The sequence below is a fragment of the Orcinus orca genome, chromosome 5 (assembly GCF_937001465.1).
Source record: "Orcinus orca chromosome 5, mOrcOrc1.1, whole genome shotgun sequence".
In the NCBI taxonomy this organism is placed as follows: domain Eukaryota; kingdom Metazoa; phylum Chordata; class Mammalia; order Artiodactyla; family Delphinidae; genus Orcinus; species Orcinus orca.
In genome coordinates, this window is record NC_064563.1 from 18,013,237 (window position 1) to 18,040,484 (window position 27,248).

General features: G+C 38.9%; 1 protein-coding gene across 17 annotated transcripts in view; it reads right to left on the bottom strand.

Moving 5' to 3' along the window:
* MBNL1 (muscleblind like splicing regulator 1) overlaps window positions 1-26,957 on the bottom strand; it is a 202,120-nt gene extending 175,163 nt beyond the window's left edge. For 3 of the 17 annotated variants that reach the window (XM_033414375.2, XM_049710203.1, XM_049710202.1), the window contains exon 1: window positions 2,200-2,627. The gene's annotated coding sequence lies outside the window, so the exon portion shown is untranslated. Of the gene's footprint in view, window positions 1-2,199; window positions 2,828-26,878 lie in introns of those variants that run through there. The other 14 variants (XM_049710204.1, XM_033414358.2, XM_049710205.1 and 11 more) reach the window with 12 other exon arrangements.
* Window positions 26,958-27,248: the final 291 nt, after the last annotated feature.

The following is a 27,248-nucleotide window of genomic DNA, read 5'->3' on the forward strand; positions in this document are numbered from 1 at the left end:
AGAACCCAGTGTTTCATTTCATAGGAATTCCGTGCCCAGAGGAAGAACAGAATGTTGGAATCAAAATTTAATGAATTCAACTTGGAGTCTAAGTTTGCCCCAAATGTGGAAATGTAAACACAAGCAATAATATCTCAAACCATAAAACACTTTGGATTCTCTGTTGGCATGGCTGCATAGAGTATCACACACGATGTGTATCTGCACACAAATTTGTTCTTAGTTACGTGAGGGGAAAAAAATTAAACTAGGCACATGTGAGGTTTTCTGAGTCTCTTAGTAATAATACAACCTGATTATTACGTCTTTAGTGACACTGTAATTATAGACGAATGGATAAACAGGTTTTCTGGTGCTGACCCAACTTGTTCCTTAAAACACAAAAGGCAACTTTTGCAAGGAAACCCCCCACTGAACAAATAAAACTAAAAGCTTTGTCTACCTTTTGAAAGAAGTCCTAACAACACGCTAGTAATCCAAAAAAAAATTCACCCCAGTGCAAATACACAACACTGATGAAACTCAGAAAGCTGGAGATTTCCTAAAACACTGTTCGGAGCTGTAGTTGTCACCAACTTTAAGAAAGCAAAGATACAAGTGACAACAATGTGCTTTCACAGGCTACAAAATAACTTTATTCAGAGTCTCCAGCTATAGCACCATATCTAAGACATTCTAAGGACTGAACTAAGTATTCCTGGGATAAATTTTACAGTCTTTGAACTTTCATTTTAACTTGTCTCAGTGATAACATTTTATCTCAACAGCAAGACAGGGAGCAACACCAACGCTCTCAGGAACCCACAGAGATAACATGGAGTGGCTCACTTATGCTGGTATAGAATAGTTATGTACTAACTACCCTCTGGGTATAAACAGGCACTGTGTTCAAACCCAGGAGGGGGGAACACCGTGTCCACTGGTGTAGTATTTCAAAGCACATTGCAGACGGCCTGCAAATCCAAAGGCATTAATTATGACTTCTCTCTCACTGTATTAATTTGTTTGAGAAATTCCTCCGAGTAGGGCAGAGTTTACCATCCATTTGCTATCGGCTTGTGCCTGGGCTGGTGGGCACGCAAAGTAAAGGCAGTGGCAATAACCTTTCTGGCAGCTTCTTACTCAATCTTAATCCTAGGGAAGTGCACTCCACGGAAATACAGCACAGAATCCTAGTAGCCGCATATTCTCCCGGCCCAGGAGAGATTCAAGAACACAATTACTCTTCCAGCTTCACCACTGTAGTTGTAAAGTGCTGTGAGAGGGGCAAGCATAAGCTCCACCATATACCTGCTCGTGTTACAGGCTCTGGAATCAAAGTATTCTCACATGACACATTACTACCAATAACAGATTCCGGCTCCGTTTAAAAAAAGAAAAGGGGTGGCGGGGGGAGGCCGCGCTACATATTTGTCCTGCTTTTGTCTAAAAAACCAGAACCCAAGTCCTAACTACTTTTCATTCTTTTCAACCTTTCATGAAAGCAATTCAGTCCACTAACTGCGGCTCCACCCTGAGAGTGCCTATACTTACTTTTCTTACAGTTTTTGAGTGACGCACTACAAAACGATGGGAAAAAAAAAAAAGAGCCCTCTCATGCAGGGCTTCTTCCGCCCTGTAAACTTGGCAAAAGGCAAACTGGACTGAAATACAGCACTCTCCATATAAGGAAGCCCAGCTAAACATGTCATGCGTAATTTATGGGTAGCAGGCAGAGAATTAACCTTTGCGTGCACATATTTGGCCCAGATGAAAACCGGGCTGGATGGCAGCCCCAGGGGCAGGGATGCGGGATCTCTTGGGAGAAACCGTGGCTCCCATCGGATGGACTCGCATCTCCCCCCGACAAAGGTCGTTAAGTTGTAAGTACACTTCCACGCACCTGTTTCTTTTATCCGCCACCACCACCACCACCCCCCTTCTTTCTTTCTCTTTCTTTCTCTTAGGCTGCCAAGTGGGAAGCTGGCAGTGCTGACAGAGTCCGCAGAGCCCAGGGAAGGGCTCCTCGCAGCTGAGCTGCAGCTGCAACCTCCCGCTTTCCCTCTAGCTCGAGATGGTGTGTGATAGGAAACCATCCAGCGTGCTGAGCCGGCCCAAGCGTCCTCTCACTTCCTCCTTCAGCCATGTACAGCCCCGAAAGAACACGAACAATGCAGAGCAGCAGACCAGCGCGAGCAAACTGTGAAAATGGAAACTTACCTCTCACATTTTTTTTTCAGAGGCAGCCCGACTGCCGAGCGAGTGCCCAAGGCATTGTGGGAGTCATGATTCCAAGAGGCCCGCGATTTAAAATTGAACTTGTCAGTTCCCGGTCACGGGAGCATTGTGAGCGCCACAACTCATTCAGCTGCAGTGAAAAGACTGTTGCATGTCGCTGTGCAGCCTCTTATCGCCGAGGTCTGGTTTCCGCTGCTGCTGCGCGGCCCCTCCCCCGCCGGCCCAGCCCCACCAGGAAGCCCTGGGCGGACTCGTCGAGCCCCGGAACCCACGCGGCGGCGAAAAAAACGCTCTTCAACTTTCCGCCGCCCCTCGGCTCTGCTCCCCCGCCACCTCGTCGCCCCTCAACCAAACAAAGTCCGCTGGGGGTGGTCGTTGCCACCCGCCGACCGGCGCGGAGAGCAAAAGGAAACCCGAGCTGGAGCTGGCGAGGTGCATCCCCGCCGCCTCCCGGTGGTATCTTCCATCTTATACGTTCAGCATTATAACCTCCGAGCTATAGTGCAGAGAGGACGCACCGCTACTACTTTCTGCTCCTTCCGACTGGCTGAGCCGACAAATCGGTTCGTTGTTGAAAGAGGCCCGTGGATGGGACTTGGTAAGGCAGCCGGCAAGGTTAGACTGAAGGTGAGTCTCAAAATCAGGATAAAACAGTAGCAGCTGGTGGGGCTGCCGCGTTAAAATGCACCACACAGTTTTTGAACCTGATGGCCCACAGGCGGGAAAGACATCCGCACGACTGCCAGTGTGTATCTTTCTCCAGTAACAGGGTGTCCACGGTTTTGGAATTCCTTAGTAAAACTTACTGTCACACAAGCACGAACACTCACATACCGGCTTCCCATCTACTTTGTAAATAATATTTGGAATGTGAAATCCCCTTCCTTCCCAACTCTGCATTATATGATTTATAGAAAGAAGAACCCCCTCTTTCAACATAAAATATTCATTTTCTTAAATACTGTAATAGTCCAAGGCAAATAAGTCATATCATTGCTGGAACAAAGGAAACCACAGCCCCAAATCTTAATTCACTGGGTGTCATAAGATGGAACTTGCCTTCACTTTGAATAGAAAGAATCCTGGACTATCGTTATGTGATCAAGTTTTAGAGATTGGCGCGGGGCGGGGGCAGAACTTCCTTTGGATTTAGGGAATAACTTGTTCAATGACGATTCTAATTAAAAACATTTTTTTCCATGTTTTGGACACAGTTTAGGACCAAATGCTAGCTACTGTGCGATGTACTTCTACAAGTTTGTTAGGCTGTGTTAGAGAGGGTGGGGACAGCTTCAGGAGGAGAAGGAAAAACATCATGAAAGGTGCTAAAATACAAAAATACTTCTAGAGGCATTAATAACAGACTTGCGATCTCGACCCTTGGCTAGGTCCACAAAACACTGAGTTAATATTGTGCACTGCTCCCTTCCAGAACAAAGAAATTAATTAGATGGTGCCACTTCTCAGTGTTAATCATTGAAAAGTACCCAAGTGCACACACAGTGGAAGCAAATTTAAAAGGAAACCGACACTTTCTCAGAGAACAGGGATGGGCATTCTCTATCTGCCAATTGGTAGCTACCCCAAGCTATGAGGACTTCTTTTCTTCTAATTCAGCATTCATTTCAACAACTACATCAAGTGCCTGCTATGCCAGAGATTCAAGAATGGATAACACAGAGTTCCTACCCTCAAGGATAATACCTCTACCAAGGAAGAGGCTACTGAAGAGAAAAATAAACCAAATAATTCCACCTGAAGGATAAATGCTAAAATGATGAAGGCAAGCCCAAGATGGGCCTGAGTAGATTCAAGAAGGCTTCCTGGAAGAGTGACTTTAACAGGTCCCTTGAAAGGTGTGTAGCAATTAGCAAGATAAAGGGAATTGAGTCCAGGTCCACTGGAGAAAAGAGCCTGGCAAATACAGTGGACCTGCCAGTCTTTCTGTTAGAAGTGCAAGCCGGATACTTATAGGAGAGTGGCAGCAAATGAGCTCAAAGTAGGTCTGTGTTAATCCAAGGGTCTCAACTTTACTCTGAAAACTGTGATGATCTAGATGAGTTTACACAGCAAGGAGATAGGTGAAATTTGGACTTGCATTTCAGAAAGATCCTGTAGCAGCAGCTTGGAGGGTGAATGGGAGTGTAGGGTGGAGGCCGATGGAAGAAGGGTGAATGGGTGTGGACAGACTGGAAAAATGACTCATGCAGGGAATGAGGAAGGGAGGAGACTCCCAAGTCCCTGGCTAAGCCTACTGGATTGTTTGCTACTTGCTTTTTAATTTCTCCAGTTTGCCTCCATTCTCCTTGACAATAGACCTTGACTTCTGAGCTGGGCCACCTATGCCTGTGCCGGCAGGTGGGTGCCCTCACTGGCTTCCACGTGCCTCCCTCAGAATGTCCAGTGAACCGCTGAGGGCTAATCCTGGTTGTAGGAACTTATTTTCAATTGTTCTCAGACCCTTGCAGACTTCCAGGTTAGAGCTTTGGTGTTCTTCTTTCATGTGGGTTAGAAAATTCGCTGTTGGGAGCAACATGGTGAAAAACAAGACTTTGAACCTGTGTGGTGCAAGAGTGGAAATTATTTTTCCACTTCAGCACTGGAGGAGGGGAGACGTTCTGGGAACAAGAAAAATTGAAGCCTAGACAAATTTTCTGCTCCACTGAACAGAATACAAAGAAATACAAGAAAGACCCTTGAATGTTAGAAACAGTAGAATAAACATCCTAGTAAATGACAAAGAAGAGAGGAAAAAATGTTATTTCACATAAGAAAACTCATACAAAACAATGGTCAACCTAGGACTCCAAAGTGAGTCAAAATAAATGATGATATAAAACTTCATTGCCACTGGTTTAGCTTAATTTATTATCATTGATAATACTATAACATGAATAATGACATGTAACATTTTGAAGCAGTGCAGCAAACACCAGATCATATGTTAAAAATATTAAATCATGTTGCCAGCTTTCAACTACCAGTGGCATTCTAACCACATTTCAAATTGTGGAAATTATTAAAAAATCATTATAGTAATAAAAAGTAAATAGTTCCCATTTATAATACCAATCATATTCCCTCAGTGCTAGGATAGCATTATGGTTTCTCTTCTATGAAGTGTAGTGTTCATAGTTCATAGGCTCATGAGTAAGTATATCTATAAGTATAAAAAGAATGTCATTTGTGGGTGGAGAGGGAAATTATAGAAAACAATTTTAGATGAAATAAAACTACATTTTCAGATAAAGGAAAGAATATTCACTGCAGTTTCCTGAAATATTTCAGACCATTCAAGTCTTAATTATACCAATGAATCCCAATAGAAATACAGTTAAGGAATATGGTTTTCAGAGATAACATCAGCTACCTGGTTTACAATAACACAGATAAAGGAAATGGTAGCATTTATCTTTTTCATTCAAATGAGAGTCTTTATGGCACTGTGTAAGCGTGTGTGTGTGTGTGTGTGTGTGTGTGTGTGTGTGTGTGAACTGTATCTTTCTTGTCCTACACACCACATTTCTTTTTTTACATCTTTATTGGAGTATAATTGCTTTACAATGGTGTGTTAGCTTCTGCTTTATAACAAAGTGAATCAGTTATACATATACATATGTTCCCATATCTCTTCCCTCTTGCGTCTCTCTCCCTCCCACCCTCCCTATCCCACCCCTCCAGGCGGTCACAAAGCACCGAGCTGATCTCCCTGTGCTATGCAGCTGCTTCCCACTAGCTATCTACCTTACGTTTGGTAGTGTATATATGTCCATGCCTCTCTCTCGCTTTGTCACAGTTTACCCTTCCCCCTCCCCATATCCTCAAATCCATTCTCTAGTAGATCTGTGTCTTTATTCCTTACACACCACATTTATAGCTCAGTAAGCTCTCACTGCTGTCCAAATATTTGCCTTTTCTGCCCCTCCCCCAACAAATCATCTAAATGAAAATATCCCAAGGTATGCTTCTTAAAACTCGAAATATGAAAAGGTCTTGAATCACAGATCTAGGAATACTGTTATTATACCAGAGTAAAAAGAATCCATTACAAGATAGTGTCAAAACTGGGACCCAAATTCAGGCCCCATGATTTTTGACCCATGTTTAAATATAGATGGTTAAGAGAAGAAGCTGCTGGAAGGCAGTGAAGAATTGGAAACACTTTCGTATGATGAATCTATTTTAAGTACATGCATTAAATGTATCTCCATTCAGTTTCACAGCAGGGAAGGGGGTGGAAGCATTCTTCTGTAGCCTGGATTCAAACTTGTTCAGATATCTGAACAAATATACTTGATAGAATTGTGTGAATTTAGTTTATCTAAATTTAGTTTAGGACCTTTATATATTTCACATATCAAGTAAGTTTTTAAAATTATGCCTAGTATTTAAATATAAATAATATATATTCTATTGTGTGTATATATAGTATGTTATATAATAGAACATATTGCATATATAATATATATACCACTTAATGTACAAAACACATAAATGTAAAAATATATAAAACCAATATATTTGTCTTAAAATGTTTATAAAGATTAAAACTGAGTTAAAATATTAATTTTATCATGCATTTTTCAATTAACCTATTTTACCTAAAAGTTGAATCTAAATCTTCGTTATAATCATTTTAGTATCTAGAAATAGGGAAATAGAAAGCAAATACGTTTCAGAATTAAAGGTTTAGAACCACAGAATTTTAGTAGAGAATGGACATTAGAGCCCATCTGGCCCTGTTCCCTTGTTAGACCAGAAAATACTGTATAAGTAAATTGGAACCATGACAGAGAAGAGCTAGCATCAATGTCTTCTGATTCAGGCCATTTATTTTCATCATTTTCTTAAAGACACTAGGACAACAAGAATATAGGCATAAGTGCTCCCCAAGTTTAATGTGAAGAAGAGCCACATTAGATTTCTAGGAATATAATTCTTTCCTCCTCTATTTCTCCTTTCCATTTTTTTCTCCTTTCCATTTTTTTTTCTCCTTTCCATTTTTCCATCCTTCCATCCTTCCTTCCTTCCTTCCTTACAGAAAACACATTCACACAATGCCTCTGTTTCACAAATGTTCATGGAGTATCCACTGTGTTAAGTAAGTCCTGTTCTAGGCAGTATGGTTACAGAAATGAACGACACATCCCAATCACTTCCTTCAAGGAGTTTACAGTCTCTTAGAGGGAGACAGGCACTAAACAAGTAAAGAATAAATATGTAGAAAAAGATAAATATCTGAGGCAATTTCAGATGGAGGTAAGTACTATGAAGTAAAAGAAAGCAGGTTGAGGGGAAAAGGAGGGGAGGCTGTGTTTGTTAAACAGGATAGTTGGTCAAGGATTGAGATGGTCAGAAGTAGGCAGAGTCCTCAAAGAAGTGAGAACTGGGGAAAAATCATTCAAAGCCGTGGGAACTGTAGGTCTAGAACCTTGAATCCTGAGCTCATGCTAGGGCTGGAAATCCCATGACTGATAAAAAACGAATGGGATACCTAACCTCAAGGAGTTTACAGTCCAGTGAGAGAATCGATGAATCTTAATAAAATTAATCACACTCAAAATGCAAAGCTCCAATCATGATAATTTTGCTCAGCGGGAACCATTGACATGTTTGGTTATATTGGAGTTGGGGGGGCCAGTATAATTGGCACAGGATCCAGATTTGCTTTTCACGGAGATAACTAGATTATACTTGACTGCTGTGTACAGGAGCCTGATAGTCTAATCGCAGAACGGAACACAGGCGATACACCGCCGCTGAGAAGGAGAGCAAACCAGAAGAGTGGGCTCTGGCCAGGACAGCAAAGGCAGCAAATGGCTGAAGACCTGAGAGAAGAGAGTGATTTAGTTGCCTAGAGCAGTGAGATACAGTAAACATTAGAATCTTCCATCTCAGAGCTGAAGAGAATCCATAAGATGACCAGCTCCAGGCCTTGAGAGAAGTGAAATGTGTGTGTGTGTGTGTGTGTGTGTGTGTGTATGTGTGTGCGTGAGAAAGAGAGATTTATTTCTTCCCTCAAGTCAACACAGGATAGAAAACTCAAAATTTCTGAAGACAGAACATTTTCATAAAATTCAGCAGTGATTCCAGTTCCCAGAAATAGACACTGATAATATTAGTTTACTTATTTCCAGGTTTTCCTCAACACATTTTTTTACACAATTGTTATTGTACTACATGTACAATTTTGTGCTGTTTTTTTCCCCACTTCACCTCATAATATAACTTTATAAAGCAAATAATATCTCCATGTCATTCATATTCATTAATAATCCTCATTTGTCACATAAAGTAACAGAGACTGGAGAATTGACCCCTGACCAAAACCTCACAGTTAATAAGGGGTCAAGCCTCCTGCCCCACAGTGCAGCATTTCTGAGCCTACGTCCCAGATCCTGAAGTCATGTGTCTAATGTGTAATACATTTCTATACATTCTTATCTAGGATATACACACTGTCTTCTAATACAGACTGTCATTAAGGAAAAGAAAATGTACACTAATGGTCTTTTAATAAGTAAAAATGTTACAAAAATAATTATGAAACAGATACCAGAAGGTCAAAATGGACATATTACCTATATTATGTTACCTTACAATATATAATTACATGTAATATTGTGAAATATTTTCTACCATCTCATAAAATGGTGTGCTGTGGTTTAGCAGAGAGTCTCCTTGTAATCTTTTAAAAACAGTATCTATTAGATCTAACAGTATAAATGTTATAGTGTAACTATCTTATGGACTGTAATCCAAACATTTCTACATGTTAACTCTGTTCTATGTAGAATAAAAGCATCTGGAAAATGTGGCCATTGCCTTATTTCTTCCTAAATGCAAAAAAAAAAAAATTGAAATTGTCAATAGCAAGGTTGATTTTTCTTTTTCTAAACATCCACTGTATCTATCTACTCATTTATTTCTGAAGTTCCTTTCTTTTGGCTTCTATGCTATTCCACATCCTTCTTTCTTCTCATTCCTTTGTGTGGGTTTTCTCTCTCTGGATGTTTTGTCGGCATCTCTTATTCCTGCTTCCCCTTCTGTTTCCAGAAATTACCTTCAGACCATGTTTCAAGTGATGTCCTAAAGCAGGGGTCCCCAACCCCTGGGCCACGGACCAGTACCTGTCCATGGCCTGTTAGGAACCTGGCCGCACAGCAGGAGGTGAGTGGCAGGCGAGCGAGTGAAGCTTCTTCTGTATTTACAGCCGCTCCCCATCGCTCGCATTGCCGCCTGAGCTCCACCTCCTGTCAGATGGGTGGTGGCATTAGATTCTCATAGGAGTGTGAACCCTACTGTGAACTGCGCATGTGAGGGGTCTAGGTTGCGCGCTCCTTATGAGAATCTAATGCCTGATGATCTGAGGTGGAGCTGAGGCGGTGATGCTAGCGCTGGGGAGCGGCTGCAAATACAGATTATCATTAGCAGAGAGGTTTGACTGCACAAACACCATAATAAATCCGTTGCTTACAGACTCATATCAAAACCCTATCAGTGAGTAGCAAGTAAAAAGAAGCTCAGGGCCCCCACTGATTCTGCATTATGGTGAGTTGTATAATTATTTCATTATATATTTCATTATATATTACAATGTAATTGTATAATATATATATTATTAAAATGTAATAATAATAGGAATAAAGGGCAGAATAAATGTAATGCTCTTGAATCATTCTGAAAAACCATCGCCCCCTCCACCCCTCCCCGGCCTGTGGAAAAATTATCTTCCACAAAATCAGTCCCTGGTGCCAAAAAGGTTGGGGAGTGCTGTCCTAAAGGGACTTCTGAATAAGAACAACTTTTGTCACATGAATAAATGGTGGGAGCTTCGTATACACATCTTTTTTCTCTTCTTCCCTCTTTGCCTTGTCCAGTAGTGTGGGAACTAAGCAGTACGGTCATAAATTAATTCTAATGTCTTAATGTAGGCATCAGGGTGCACCCGGCTGCTCCTTGATTCATTCAACAGATATTTACTGAGCATTACGTCTCAAGAGTTAAACGGCACTGGGGACATGGAAATTAAGATCTCTTCGAGGTGCTCACAGTCTAATCTAGTAGAGGGGGATAGACCTAGGGAAAAAACCCCTGCACATTTGGAAAAGAGTGTAGCAAGTGAAATAATTCAGTTAAACCCATGTGCCAAGCAGATGGCAAAGAGGATAGGGCTGGGCAAGGCCTTGCTCCTCATAGACTTCCAACCAGCCGGCAAATGGTATAATTACCTGGCACATGTTAAGTGCTTGACGGCAGAAAGAAAGACACCGAAAAGTCAGGAAGAGCCATTAGACAGACAAGCGACCTGACAGTAGGAACACTTTAACAAATCATTGCCCTAGCAACGTGAGGGGAAGTTTTTCTTATTTTTCATGCTGCCATTATGTAAAGCCTACTGAGTGTCAAGTCTAGTTCCCAGACGCTGTGGCTGCAGACAGGCAGGCTTCCTCACCCTGCCCTCAAAAAACTCCAGGCCGCCCTTGCAGCCCTTGCAACTCTCTCTCTCTCTCCTTGTTTCCCCCAGACCTTCAATAGTAAATCCCCAACTAGGTGATAGGAGATTATCTGATTAAAGTCATTCACACTAAGGCGAGAATGAGGCTTAATCCTTCAAAAGTGTTTGCTCTGACAAAAGGATAGCTTGTTAACCCTAATGAACTGCTAATAGGCAGAAGTTAGAGGGCTCTATGGATCTCTCCTCCTCACTTTCCCAGACTCCCCCAACCCCACGTCCTTGGCTTTCTATTTCCCCTCCTGAAATAAGGGAAACTGGTGAATTCAGCAATATGATGGATTCCTATTACACACATTATCTCTTTGAACCCTCACAAGAGACGTGTGAGATAGCATTTGTGAGGCCCTCCTAGAAATGAGGAGACTGAAACTAGGGCAGTGGTTCTTGACTTTGGCTACATTTTGGATCTATAGAGTGCAACCGTCTATCTCTGGGTTGCAATTAAATCAGAATTTCTGGGAGTGGCACCCACGCACCATTTTTTTTTTTAATATCCTCAAGGTTTTTATTTATTTATTTTTGGCTGTGTTGGGTCTTCGTTGGTGTGTGTGGGCTCTCTCTAGTTGCGGTGAGCGGGGGCTAACTCTTCGTTGTGGTGCACCGGCTTCTCATTGCAGTGGCTTCTCTTGTTGTGGAGCACGGGCTCTGGGTGCGCGGGCTTCAGTAGTTGTGGCACGTGGGCTCAGTAGTTGTGGCTCGCGGGCTCTAGAGCACAGGCTCAGTAGTTGCGGTGTATGGGCTTAGCTGCTCTGTGGCATGTGGGATCTTCCCGGACCAGAGCTCGAACCCGTGCCCCCTGCATTGGCAGGAGGATTCTTAACGACTGCACCACCAGGGAAGTCCCCACCAATATTTTTTTTAAGTTTCTCAGATGATCCCGCTATACAGCCAAGGTTTCCTACTGCTGAGCTAGAGTTTATGAAATAAAATCCCTCAGAATCAGTGGCAATGTATGGACCTGCTCTGTTCCCTCCCCTTGGCAAGTTTGTCTGGCACGATAGAAACAGTGTTCTCTGCAGGAAACATTATCTCAAATCGAGTTTAGGTTTGCCCACATGCATGTAGAAATGCAGGAGGCAGGCTAGTTGTGGGGAGGTTAGATGCTGCGGCACCTTTGTCATGCACCTGGTTGGACATGATGCTCCTTAGGCCACCAAAATATGTCTCACTTTGTACCACGTAAGCATCAGTGACCTGTGGGCTTAAAAACAAGCTAGAGAACAATCAAGCCCACACAGAGGATAATCCTACATGTTCTATAAGGCTTAGGTTGCTGTTTGCTTAAAATTCTATACCCTGCCTCTTTCTAAGAAATTGTTGAGAATGACATCAGGGCCTCTGAGTATCCTGGGCCAGTTCCTTTTGGGTTTATTTATATCAGACTAAAGAAAAAAATATATATTCTAGAATATATACATATATGTATATGCATACCTATATATGAAAATGTTATATGAATATATACATATATATGTATATATATACTTTTTAGAAATAAAAAGTCTTTGGCAAATTTTAGTATGTTTTATAAATTCACTCAACAAACTAACATAGTTAAATCATAAATACAAATAAATTAATAGGACATTTCTCATTTGAATCTCATTTGCGGGTAATGTTACAAGTCTTAATTTACTGTCTTTGTGAACGTGCCGTCAGCCAGAATGTGGCTCTCCTGGCCACACCTGGCTGGACTCAAATGCCTGTATTTCTGTCACCGGCTTAGCAATGAGTAACTGCTGACAGGACCTGATCCCATCTAGCCTTCTCAGTAATTTATGTATTTCTAGACAATGTTGAACATTCTTCTCCCTTTCAAACTTTTCTGGCCGTAGGCCACCAGCTCACTGGTAACTGCTGCATTTTCCCTCTAAGTCGTTTTGCTGTCAACTTTCCTATCTGGTCCACAAATAGTCACTGAGCACCTGGCATAATTCTGGACTTTCCTGGAATCTGAGGCTACAGGGTGTGTAACACTGGACCCCAAGCCTCTTGAAACATACAGTCCCACAGGGGCAATAGATATGAAATAATAAGTAATTATAATCAATTAAGTAAACAATACAAATTTGCAAAGTGTAGTGAAAGGGAAGGAAAAACATGTGAATAGGTGAATCTAAACTCAAAAGACAGACAATTATTATTTTTATGATCTCCCCTTTATTTCACTGAATTCAAACATCTGAAATTATAGCTCTGTGAGAGCCATCACAGTACTTAAACTACACATCTACACTGCTTGAATTCCTCCTCATTTGTAAGACAGAATTCTATTACTGGTTGTGTGAAACAGTGACTTTATTTCTGTTAAGATGAAGCGTGTCCACCACACAGCCCCCGAGGGCAAGGTTTAAAGAAATCTCTGACTGATCATTACTACTTTGCCCTTGCTGTGTTCTTTGGTGTTTACTTTCATTCATTTCCTGGGTTTAATCTTTTAAGGCTATGACATCTACAGACAAAGCCAGCTTCTCTCTCACACTTTTGGAGAGTATAGTATGTCAGCTTTTGAATTAATATATGAAAATCCACTTGTATTATCTTTGTTTTTGTCAAAGTTACAGGACTTTTTTATCCTTGTTTCTGATGTAAAAATTTTCTTTACTATTGCTGGATATAAAAGGTAATATGTGCTTATTTTAAACAATGTATCAAGTGCCTTTGATAGGAGTTTATTAATTCTGTTCAGGTGCCACCGTAAAGATGTTTATGCATGATTATTCTAGACTAGCAATAGAGTGGTGGTGTACAACTCCTACCCACATGCTTACTCCCATGCACAATGTAACTTCCTTCCACAGCTTCAAGACGCCCACGTTCCTGCAAAAAAAAGCACTTTCCTACCTGTCATTTAGTCTTTACAATTAAATAAAGAAAAAAGTAACTGTATAAAAGAGGCTGGCCACCCAGAGCCTCTCTTTTCATAAAGTCTTTCTTCTCTAAAGATACTCTAAATTACAGACTTAGCCAGAACAGTTTTTCTCCTTGTGATGACTTTGAAGTCTGTTTATTCTTACAATATACTGGTAGGTCTTTCTTGGAAGAAGCTGTAAACACTTCGTCAGGTCCCTAAATACTGAAAACTCTACATGGTCCCTGGGAAGTTAACTCAGATTAGACTTAAGCTTGTAGAAAAGGGCATATTTGTCACCAAATATCCAATTTATGAGAGGCACCCAAATTATTAGGAAAACGGAGTACATGGATGACACTTGGCACACATTTGTTTATCTTCCTTACCATGATGGAAGAAGACAACTGAAGTAAGTCCATTTCATTTATGACTAACTTACTGGGTGACTAAAGGGAACACACTGTCTACTTTGGGGTTATTGGCAACAGGTATATACATGCCAAATATGACACATGGGCCAGTTTCCACTGGCAACAGTCACGGCTGCTGCCACCTTGCCCCTCTGCCTGTGCTGTTGCATGCTCTTGAAACAAGGCATATCCGTCTCCCCAGCCTCGTGCAATGACCTGTGTTTGCACCACACTCTTTAGAAGAATCAGGTTAAACAACGGGGGGTAATTTTTCCAAAGCTGCTGCTCTGCCCATGACCTTGGCTCCTGTGAGATAAAAGAGTCTTTGGAGTCTACTAGACATGAGATTCTGGACAGTCTCTCCAAGTCTCAGTTTCCTGTGAACTTAAATGTCTACCTCATAAAATTGTGCTGATGAATGACTTCATGAGAATTAACCTAACATGAGTGAGGCATTTGATAAGTTATAGCTACTGTTATTATTTTAAGTGGATAGTAATTACAAATTTAAAAATCTAGAATATTTAAAGAACAAGCTCAGTTTAAACTTCAAGTCTTTTCAAAATATGGTGATTAAAATCACATTACAACTTTAAGAAATTTACAGCTATTTTTCACAAAATGAAAAGACAGCTCCTCTTACAGTTTTTTGAATAGACAGGTAGGATGTAATTAAAAAGGGAATCCCAGATGTTCCCTGGAATGATAAACAGGCACTTGAGAAACATCTCTCTTAATTGGCCAGTGAACAGCTTTCATTTGTCCAACTTTCCCCACCCACTTTACAAGGGGAATCATAAGAAGGACAAGCCAAGCCAAGCAAAAGGCATCTACCACTTTAGGGACTTCCCTCGTGGCACAGTGGTTGAGAATCTGCCTGCTAATGCAGGGGACACGGGTTCGAGCCCTGGTCTGGGAAGATCCCACATGCCACGGAGCAACTGTGCCCGTGAGCCACAACTACTGAGCCTGCGCGTCTGGAGCCTCTGCTCCGCAACAAGAGAGGCCGCGATAGTGAGGGGCCCGCGCACCGCGATGAAGAGTGGCCCCCGCTTGCCACAACTAGAGACAGCCCTCGCACAGAAACTAAGACCCAACACAGCCAGAAAAATAAATAAATAAACAAATGTGGGGTTTAAAAAAAAAAAGAGAAAAAAGAATCCACCTGCCAATGCAGGGGACAAGGGTTCGAACACTGGTCCGGGAAGATCCCACCTGCCACGGAGCAGCTAAGCCCGTGTGCCACAACTACTGAGCCTGCACTCTAGAGCCCGTGAGCCACAACTACTGAGCTCGCATGCTGCAACTCCTGAAGCTCGTGTGCCTAGAGCCCGTGCTCCGCAACCAGAGAAGCCACCGCAATGAGAAGCCTGTGCACCGCAAGGAAGAGTAGCCCCCTCTCACCGCACCTAGAGAAAGCCCGCGCGCAGCAATGAAGACCCAACGCAGCCATAAAAATAAATAAATAAATAGAGTTTAAATTAAAAAAAAAAAGACATCTACCACTTTAAAAACAGTTTATATGCACAGTTGCATGGAAACCACTTCCTTTGGAACCGTGCGTGAAATTGTGATTTTTTTTTTAACCCAGTCAAAGCTGTTGCCACAGGATAAAAATTTCGTTGTCTACTTGCTTCTTTTAAGTAACTCTAGTCAAGAGATCCTTTCAGACATAGCTTCCCCTTTTTCAGATTTTACTCCTACCTCCCTGAAAAAAATATATCTCTCAACTTCATCAGAACGAACATGCTCAGAACTCTATGGAACTCTATGGAGAAAATAATGATTATGTGTTGCTAAGTACTATTTAGTAACAAAGGCTTGGACCACAGGAATGATGACATCACCCGCAGAAAGAGGAACATTTACACTTTTGAAAGAGATTCTTTTCCAACATGATGGGTCACCGTCAGAAGAACAAAGCCAAATAAGGCAGGAGGAGAGTCTGCTTGGCCTGGAGAAAGCATTCTTAGCATCCAATTCTGGACAACTATCCGCCCCAAGTTAACTAAATAGAGTCACACCCCAAGCCCACGTGTTCTTTCTGTGCTTCCCTCCTGAATCTTGTTCACGTCAGCAAATATGTACTATTCTTATTGCAGAAAACCTGCAACTCCATAGTTTCAGTAGCTTTGCTTCTTGGTTAAACTGCCCAACTATGGTACGTGGCAGGTCAGAGAGTGGCTTCATGTTTCAGGACTGGTCTCTAATATTCACACACTGCAGATATTCATGCATTTATTCCCTCATGCACTTGGGAACCACACACCATCTCACACTTTGCATTAATCCAATAACATGGTCAGTCACACCCACATATTTACGTTATAGGATGGAATGCACTGCTTAAATAGCACATAAGTCATTTGCACCCCTCCACACTTCTCAAAACTGGTAGCATAATGGTTTTCTATTCAGGCATTGTCAGGAGTACTCAAAAGTTAGCTTCTGACTCCTACAGTATGATGTCTGCCTGCCTTGGGGAAATTATGATTGTGTTCCTCTCCACCCCACCCATTGTCATCCTTCTAGGACATACTCAGCTCAAGGTCAGAAGTAGATTTTTTTCTTTGTCAGCTCTTAACCCAAACCAGACAGAGAAGCAGCCATACTAGTTGTAATTCATTTCTTAAGTATAGGGGGAGGCCAATCGTTCTTAAATATTGAGTTTGTTTACTCCATTAAAAAAAAAAAGAATATGTCCTTTTCAGTAAGCTAGCTTATATTCCCTTCCCAAATCATACTCCACCTCCCACCTCCCTCAAAAAGTTGTGTCCAACTAACTCTAGGATTTAAGTGGTAGTAATTGGGTCATTTAGAGCTCTTGGGATAATAAAAATAAATCAGAGGAAATTTATAATTACCATGGAAAATGCAAAGTAAGTTACTACTACTTAGAAGAGGAACAGGTTGATATTGCAAGGGTCCCTATCATCACTGGCACTGTGATTTAGGAAGAATAAACAAAGGAACATCTGTTGTCTCCAGGCACTGGAAAACAGCCTTTTCTCTAGTCTTTTCTGCTTTAGATCCATGCAGAAACGAAGGTACCTAATGACCCCATTACCAGACATCAGTGAACCTATCTTCAATGACCACGATTGGGGTCAGTTAGTCCATGGCAATCTTGCTGAAAAATCTTAAGTTGACAAATTTAAATGATATTTGAGACCTTTTCACTTTTATCAAACGTCACACCTATTACGGAAATGAAAAGGCAAGAAAATGTAGTTAACCTCTGAAGGTAAACTTAGCTTATCTGAAATTTATCTAAATATAATAATTTATCTCCTAAGAAAGCTTTTGACCTATGTAGTAATTCCTGCTTCTCTTCAAACAACAGCCTTTCCTGGCCTGTGTTAAACATAGATAATGAATGGGTCATTCATGTACTCCTCTACCCAATACACACATGTGCATGTCCTTGCAAATATTTGCTCACACTGTACAACTCCTTTCCTTGGCCTACAACGTAGGTTCCCTGGCCCTTTGTCCACCTCAGTTCTCCTTAGCTTCATCTTCCACTTCCCTCCGAGGACTGGACTCTTTCTGCTTCTCAGATATGCAGATATGCCAAACTCATTCCTGCCTCTGCACTTGCCCTTGCCCGTTACTCTTCCTGGGCCACTCTTCCCAGAGTCCATGGTTCTCTCAGCCTTCTCATTATTCAGGTCTTGGCTTAAATATTACACGTTCAGAGAGGCCACCTCGGGAGGCCAGCTGTCTCTCTGTCCTTCTACTTTGCTTAATTTTCTTTGTGATGCTACCCTCATCTGAAATTCCCTTTTAAAAAATTTACTCGTCTATTGGTTTACTCATTGTCTCTCCCCACTAGACTGAAGGGTAGAATGTTGAGTGTAGAATCTTGGTCCTGTCCATCACTGTTCCCCCAGCATCTAGAACAGTGCTCAGTGCATGATGCTTGATGTAGGAATACATGAATAAACACACTTCAAAATGAAAACAGAGTCTCCTCACAAGAATTAAAAATCTTCTCTTCACATAACCCACTTCCTGAGAAGAACCACAAGGTCAGGGTCACCAAATACCTCGTGTGGGAGGACCGTAAAATAGAAAAAAATTTACCCAATATTAAATTCATGTGATATTAACATTTTTTTAGTTCTTTGAAACTTTTCTGAAATTTTCCAAAAAATTTATTATCCCTTTTCTACCGATTAAATGTTGATGGTTCAACTTTAAAGCTGATTCCTTCAGGAAGCCTGTGCCATCACTATACCCAGAAGTATAGCTTTCAATTATTTTGACGTCTCAAAAGGCATATAATATATCTTACATATTTTTCATACTGGGTCTCAAAATCCACTTCTTTTAATGTTTCATCTACTAGATTGTAAGATTTCTGAGGCAGGGATTATACCACATAGTCTATAAATTTCTAACAGTATCTAAGCCACAGCTCTGCCTACCTTGCTTCTCAGTAAATAAGTAGTAGAGGCAGTATAATACCATGATAAAGACCCAGCTTAGAGAAAGACACACCAAGATCAGTTTTGTGACCATTATCAAGCTACCTCTCTCTGAAGCTCTCTCTCTTTTTTCTCTTAAATCTGTAAAGTGGGAATAATAGTACTAATTTTACAGTGTTGGTGAGGGTATTAAATTACTCATGGGAAGCACCTGAAATACAATAATATTTTTAAATGGTACTAAAAAATAGTACTGAAAAGTGACATACAATGTTACTAAAAACTGGTGCTAAACGTGTAATAAAGCTATTATCAGCATCATCACCACCACTGTTATTTGGAGCCTAATAATCTCAAGAACCAAGTTTTATGTTTATAACCTTAAACTTGACATTTTGCACAGGCAAAAAAAAAAAAAAAAACAAAACCCATAACAGTTTTCCTAGAGTAGCTTTATAATCCACTTCAAGACCAAAAATAGAACCAGGAAATAATTACAAAACAATATGTGAATTGCATGCATAGCCATGAGGACGGCACAGCAGATGGTTCATCAAGAAAGTATTCTGGAAGGAGATTGCTCTTCCATCTGGCCTGAAGAAAGCAATGAACCCTAACTGGCCAAGAAGAACGGGCGCATGTTTTTCTTGGTGGTGAGGGCATGGGCAGAAAAAGTGTAGAAGCCATGGGGCAGCAATGCACAGCAACTGCCCCTCTGGATTCTAAGAGGGTAGCGGCAGCCGCTGTGAACTCCTCTCTTTTTAGCTCAGTGGAAAAAAGCCAACACACACAAAAAAGAGAACTTCTTGGTCCATTTGTTGTCTCCAGGGACTACTTTTTTGTTTCAGTTCCTTTCACTCAATGGTAACAGAAGTATCCCCACCTGACAATTGCATGGCAGTTTAGAGCACTATCATAACCTTGGCTTCTTCCAGACAACCTTGGGAGATAGCTGTTATTTTCTTATTTTTTATTTTTTTTGTTTTATGCGGGCCTCTCACTGTTGTGGCCTCTCCCGCTGCGGAGCACAGGCTCCGGACGCGCAGGCTCAGCGGCCATGGCTCACGGGCCCAGCTGCTCCGCGGCATGCGGGATCTTCCCGGACCGGGGCACGACCCCGTGTCCCCTGCATCGGCAGGCGGACTCTCAACCACTGCGCCACCAGGGAAGCCTAGCTCTTATTTTTATTATGCCTGTACATGAGGCTTAGAAACATCAAAGCCTTTTGCTTAATGATTTATTTGTGTACCTACTATACTCCATGCAGTGTTCTAGATACTGAGAATATATCATGAACAAAACAGACCAAATCCCTACCCTCATGGAACTTACATTCTAGTGTGAGGAACAGACAATAAATAATTGAATAAAGAAATAAAGATGAATATTTTATTTAGTATTAAGTGCTATCTAGAAAATTTAAATGGGAAAAAGGATAGAGAGTGACTGGGATAGGGACACTACAATAAAATCTTCGGTTGGTTATGGAAGACAACCCTTTGGAGGAACAAACATTTGAGCAGAGGTCTGAATAAAGAATGATTGTGTCACAATAATACATGTGGGAAGAGCATGCCATGAAAAGAGAAGGAAGAGCATGTGCAAAGTCCCTGAGTCAGAAATGAGGTTAAGATACCCTAGGAGCAAAATGAAGAGTGGAGTCAGAGCATAGTGAGTGAAGGGATGAGAAGTAGGATATGAAGGAGGAGATGTAGGTGGAGGACAGGACATATAAACTATCAGGAAAAATTTGAATTTTATCCCAATTAAAATAGGAAACCATTGAAGAATTTTGAGCAGCGAGTTATATGATATGATTTATGTTTTAAAGAGTCATGCTGGCAAGGATGCATGGGTAGAAAAAGCGAAATTTCTCAGGAGGCTAGAACAAGATCAGAGATGCCTTCAACAGAGATGACAGTGTCTCACGTGGTGCTCAAGATGGCAGAAGGGGTAAGCCTGATCAGTGCTGGGATATATTTTGGAAAAATATTTTAACAGACTTGCTGATAAGTAGGATGTAGGTGAGGCAAAGAAAGAAATTAATGATGCTTTTGACCTAGATAACTGAGTATAAGATGGTACCATTTACTGACCAAAGAAAATTGGGGACGGAGCAGAGAAGGGCAGGAAATGAGGAGATTTTTTTTTTTTTTTGGACCTGTTGACTTTGACATATCTGTTAATACCTGAGTGAAGAAGTTTAATAATCACTTTGAGGTATGAATCCAGAAGTTGGCAGAAAGTTAAGGAGGTATGGATTTTTTTAAATTTAAAGGTATGGGACTAGATATCTGGAGAGGGAAGACAAGTAACTTATCTAAGATCCAAAGTCAGTAAGTGACAGAATTGAATTTGAACATGAATCTTTTGACATAGACCCACTTGCTCTTGCTGCCACAAATATTAGAATGTATTCATAGTTATAAGCACTGGAGTAGAATATGGGGAAGGGCTGGGGGCAGGAACATTCTAGAATCACTTATATTGAAGGGTGAGAATTTTTCCCGATGTTTATGGACTACACAAATTCATGGTTACTTCTTATCTTACTTTCTTTTCTAATTATTTTTTGTAAATGTGGTGATATATATACAATTAACTTTAAAAAAATCTCTGGAATGATAAACTCATAAGGTTGGCCAAGTACTACAGATATCTACTTTCTCATCTGAAATGGTCACTTTTTGCAATACGCAAGAGAATAACTGACTTTAGACTAAACGTAGACTGCACAGAATTGAAATATAAAGATAAAAGTTCAACCAGCAACTCGAATAGGTATTTCTGAATTGTATCATAACATTTGAATTAGGTTGTATCAAGCTTGTTTAATAGAAATGTCCCCAGGCAAGTAGCAATTCATCTCCATGGCTTAAAAAAAAAAAAGATTAAATCAATTCAAAAAATAAAATAAAAGCAAAAAGAATGCAAAGGAAGAAAACTTAAAACTGGAAACAAACTGAAACAAATGAATCTAATTGTATTTTAAATGAATATTATAACCCTGACTGAAAAGGAAAAGAAGAGAGAGTGAGGGATGGAGGGAAAGAGGAAGGAAGGAAGGAAAATTTATCCATCCAGTAATTTACAAATACATTATTTGGTTGGGTATGGGTGTGGGGGAGAGAAGTGCACACAAACTCTGCCCTCTTTTTCAGTAGGTTTGTTTATTGTAGTAGTGGTTTTGGTAAAACAATTTAGAAATTATTTTAGAGATGTATCATAGGGTTGAGTGCACGAGTAAGCATGTTGATGTTAGGATCCAGGGCTCACACTGTGGAAGGAGGAGCACACAAATATGGAATAGGGAAGGGCAAGAAAGAACCCTACAGGGAGAGATTGGAATTGGAGCTATCAGATGAACTCATGATGTCCAAAAGAGAGGTGTGTGTATACAAAAGTTTTTATGCATAAGCATTTGTGAATGCATACTTTTGCGTTTATGTCTCTACATATGTATGTGCATTAACATATTTCTCCTGAAAGAGTCAAGAGGCAAAAATATTCAGTGGCAGTGGATATGCTACGCATCCAGATCTGAGCCTCTAACACCGTTCCCCACTAAAGGAGATGAGAAATGAATGATTCCAGGGGTGAAACAGGATGGGTACCAGACCAGCCTACAACATCTTCTTCTGCCAGAAAGTACTCACTAACATGATGGGGAGGTGCCATAGAGGCATCAGAAGTCAGAAAGAGAGGGCTCCATTGGCTAAATAGGGACTGTTTGAGCACCAAAATAATTAAAGCAGTAATGAATTATAACCATTGAAAAGACAGAAATTCATGAGTTCACACCAGTAACAGATAGACACATAAATTAATAATTAAATAAATGGGAGAGAAGAGAGCTCTTTTGCTTAGAATGCGCAAGACTGACGAAAATGTGCAGGGAGTGCTGGAGTTGGAAAATCATCATTTGGTAACCATTATAGTACAGATTACATCAGATGAGAACACCAGTTAATGCGAAGCCCAACTGGAAATTTTTTCACTAGGAGCCTTCCTAATAAAATGGAGAAATTAAGCAATACCTTGACTAGGTGGCCAAAATTAACACTCCCAGTGTGGGACAGATGAGCATCATGTGCCTCTAGATGTGATAGCATGAGAGGAACAGTATCACCTATATGTGTAGTATTCTAGCAGAAAATGCATAACCACAATCTAACCATGAAAAAATGTCAAATACAAAATGAGGAACTTGATGTTAAAAAGAATAGAAAAAAGAGTAGGTGGATAAACTGTATTCTTTAAAATTTTCAATTCCATAAAAGACAAGAAATAGTGTGGAAATATTCCAGATTAAGGAAGGCTAAAGAGACATTACAACTAAATGTGATTCATGACTCTAGACTGAGTTCTTTACTGGAAGGGGAAATATTATAAAGGGTGTTGTTAGATAAATAGCAAAATCGTAATATGAACAAATATGAGATTAAAGTATTGTATCCATGTAAATTTATGAAGTAGATAATTATATGTAACTGTTAAATAAGAGACTTCTATTTTCAGTAATTACACACTGAAGTAAAGGGTCATGTTGTTTGTAATGTGCCCTCAAGTGGTTCAGGAAAAAAAATGGAGGTAGAAAGATAGAAAGAAAGAATGAGAGCAAATTATAAAGCAAATGGGGTAAAATATTAAGATTAAGCAAACCTGGGTAAGAGTATGTGGGAGTTCATTATACCATTTTTATTTTTACAACTTTTTTGAGCTTGAAATTATTTCTAAATAAAAAAAACTTTTAAGTAAATGAAGTATAACAAGCATTTCTAGTGAGCATTTTAAAAAGTCCACTGCCATCAGCTATCTGATTTTATTTTACTCAGAAAGCCGCCTAATTGCACAGAGAATGTTTTTGCCTTTCCTCTAATTCAGATCTGTTCACCAACACAGGAAAAGAATAAATGTATCTCCTTATATTTTTTCTTATAAAAAGGAAAAATAAATTGAACTAAGTTATACTTAAAGAAAAATTCTACTAAGTTTATTTTCAGAATCAGAACTGGTGATGTTTTTGCAGATCATATTACTATTTACATCAATAAGAAGAATTTTGAGAATGTGATAATGACTACATACATAAAAAACTAAAGGCTTATGATGAAATATCTGTAAAATAGAATAATAGATTTTCTTTAAATTTGGATTTTAAAATCCAAATTTAGCATTTTCCTCAATAATACTGAAAAATTAAAACTTATTTCTTGTACACACATGGAATAATGAAAACATAAAGCTAAAAGCAACTTGGAAAACATCAAATCTAACTGCCTGATTTTAGTTCATGTAAAATAATAAAAAATATCAATGATGTCAGGTAAGTGTTGGAAATAATAATGCTCAAAAAACAAATTATTTGCATTTTAAATATTTTAAAAATTAGCAGTTTAAAAAAATTTTTATTGGAGTATAGTTGATTTACAATAAATTAGCAGTGTATTTATTTTCTACAGTGCAGATGTGTAAATTAGACTGCACTTAACATATTGTTTTAAATGGGAATACTCAGAAGTATAAAAGGACTTGCCTTTATTCTTTATATTTACGGAAATTATTTCTTATATGGAAATGAGACTCATATTCTATCTCACAGACAACCCATAGTTCCACAGTGCATATTTTTGGGAAAACAAGAACTTTCCGACTTATTTAGCACATATTTTTATTAATAAAATAAATATGAATAGGCTACATGTGGCACTTCTTTGGAAGTCACATACATTAAAAATAAATAGAAGATCAACAGATGTAGGTGGACACAAATTTGCTTTTAAAATGCTGAAAGACCCACGTTACCTAGATTTAGAGTATTTTTGTTTCAGAATTTAAAACACTGCGTCCTTCTTAGTCTGCGCTTAAGCCATAATCTTTCTTTCAGGCAACAAACTTTCTTGTCTTTGCTTTTTTTTTTGCAAATGGGGAAATAGCCAAAAGGAGGGAAAGCAAAACAAACAACAAAGAAATGTTTCAGTGTTTCAAAAGTTCTTTTGCAAATCCAGTTATTTATGTCGAAAACAAATAACGTTGTTTCAAAGTAAAATTATTATTTGAAAGATGATATATTCGGGTGGGATAGAGCCCTCTGTTAGCAGCATTCTCTTCTACAGGTGGGCAGTTTTGGGAAGTTCATACTGCGAAAGAGGAGACAGCCAGGGAACTGTGAGATTAGCTGGATCAACCCTGGGTCTCCATAGTCTAACAGATCTCCAGCAAGATCACCCACAGGTCACATAGTCAACCGTGTCTTATTAAGACAGGTATAAAATTTCACAATGCCATACAGCGGTCATCCAGTTTTAACTTTTATTAGATTCAATGAAAATTTATGTCTTAGATAGTGGGTCACATGAATGTAATCCTAACGAAACATAGTAAAATATGTGTCTATAGTGCAAAAGTCAAAATTTGTGTTTTCCAGAAATGAATTATTTACAATATTATATCTAATGTCACTTAAAACTTTTGGATGTGTGAGCAGGGTCTAAATGTTTGTTGTAATAACAGTATGTGAAATAAAAAGCCTATGCAATGCATCCAGCTGTTTTCCTAATAATGCCAAGAATATCCCCTTCAACAATCTATATGATTTATGCAAACACAGCCATATAGGCGCTAATTTTTTTCTGTAGATATAATTTTCTCAAAGGCAGAAAAAATTCTAAGCTTATTTTGCATAGTCTAGGACTAGACTGTTCATTCAGAGACTTTAGTAATTCTCAACAACATCAACACATCTGTCTTGCTGGCAAGATAGCATTTTCTCTACTTCTTTAGACTTCATTTGTGGTTCTGAATTTGCAGCGGTGATCAATTTAGATTGTAATTTCCTTGGGTTATGTTTTCTCTTGGTTGTTATCAGTTATTCAGCGTAATACCACACCCACAGCACTTAATAGCTCATGATGTCAAAATATCTCATACTTAAAATTCTGGACATTTAGAAATACTTCCATCATTTTTTAAAAGAGAGGGGCATTAAAAATGGTATTGTTGCAAATAACATAACGAAGTCCTGATGGAAGTAGTGTTTAACTAGTGTATGATACATAAAGATGAAGATGCACAATTTTAATGGATTTCTCAATACTAAAATGTTGATCTAGTTAAGGATGTCAAACTTTATACTTTCTGAATTTATAACACGAACAGTCTGTTTTTAACAGTCTGTTTTTCTTCTCCCTATAATCAAAAGACAGCAACTCTTGTTACAGCACATTGCATGAAAATAGTTTAAAAAAAAAAAAAAAAGGCTTTTTTCCAGGTAATGTAGTAGAACCAGTATGACAGTACTGTTTACCAAAACAGTAAAAATTAAATCCATTAATTGATGGAACAATGTAGACTTTCTCTTTTGGAAGCCATGTGAGTATTCTAATTAAAAAGCAAACCAAATTAAGTAAGCATTCAAATTATTATTTGACTATATATATTATTTATATGTATGTGTATATAACTGCATTTTTCTTTTTAAAGATGTATTAAAATAAATTGTAATGTTTTGTCAAAGTACATAGAAACCAATTGTTTTTAAAAGGAGGATTTAAAAATTGCTATATAATGAATACAATTGTATAAAATTATATTAAATACAATTCCTATATAGTGAATACAATTGTATTAATACAATAAATTAATGTTAATATGTGTAAACATTACTCTAGATTAGAACAACAAGAAAAAATATTCTGCTGGATTTAGATTACTTTAGAATTTCTTAATGAGATCAGTTTCAGCTTAGTTTGACCTCCAGTTATGAATGCAAATGGTCTTACCTTGTTTTAGTTCTTGTTCCATTTCTAGGCATTAAACTGTAATTAATCTTATTAAGACAAACATGAATTTCTAAAATTAGATTTACTTATTTAAATTTTTAAATCATATCATCTACACTACAAACTGCTCCTAAAGTATTTACGTATCGCTGCAATGTGATGATAATGAAAAATAACACTGAAATGTCACATTTTAATTAATACAATATATTTTCACAGTGGGTAAACAAATGCAAGAATATCTTTTCCCTGTAAAACGTTCAACTAATAATATGCAAAATTAACAAGGCAATATATGTAGGAGAATTTACAAATGTTAGGAATTTGCTAGAGCTGGGGAAGAAAAAAGTTCTCAAAATTTATTATTAATATAAAAGTTCTTTTAGCACTAAACTGTGTACAAAATTATGAAAAAAAGAGAATGTTTTACTTTGTAGTTAAAATAATTCAGCTATCGATAAGAACTTTTAAAATTTCCAGCTTTTTAAACGCTGTATGAAGTTGAAACATAATTTACTAAACTTTTTCATTTGAAATATTGACTACTTACTTGAGAGAGGTATCGGTTTTATCTAACCTACTGTTATTAACGTACTGTTATAGAACTGTTATTCTATAAGTAGCAATCCAAATAAAATGAAAAATAACAAGTAACACTTTCTTCTTACCTCTATGTCTTATTTACAGTTGCTTGTTGAGCTGCTTAAATAGTTGAGTTAAACTATCGACACCTCAAAGAGCTCTGTTCTCTGCTCCGCTCTCTTCTCTAGACACATTTTTTTTCCCTCTGCAAAAGGATAGTCTACCAAAAGAGGAAGTTGTGAAACACCAGAATCATTATGCTTTATAAATTCTATGGAGAACGGAAAATTATTCACAAAGCTTACACTTGAAATCATGGTAACAGGCTATAATTTACGTGTATACATACATAATTAATGTATACACATATTTATATGTGTAAGCAAATTTTAGAAAAGTTATTGAAATCTATACTTAAGTAATGCTCATTTACATGAGGAAACATTTCCTGTGTGA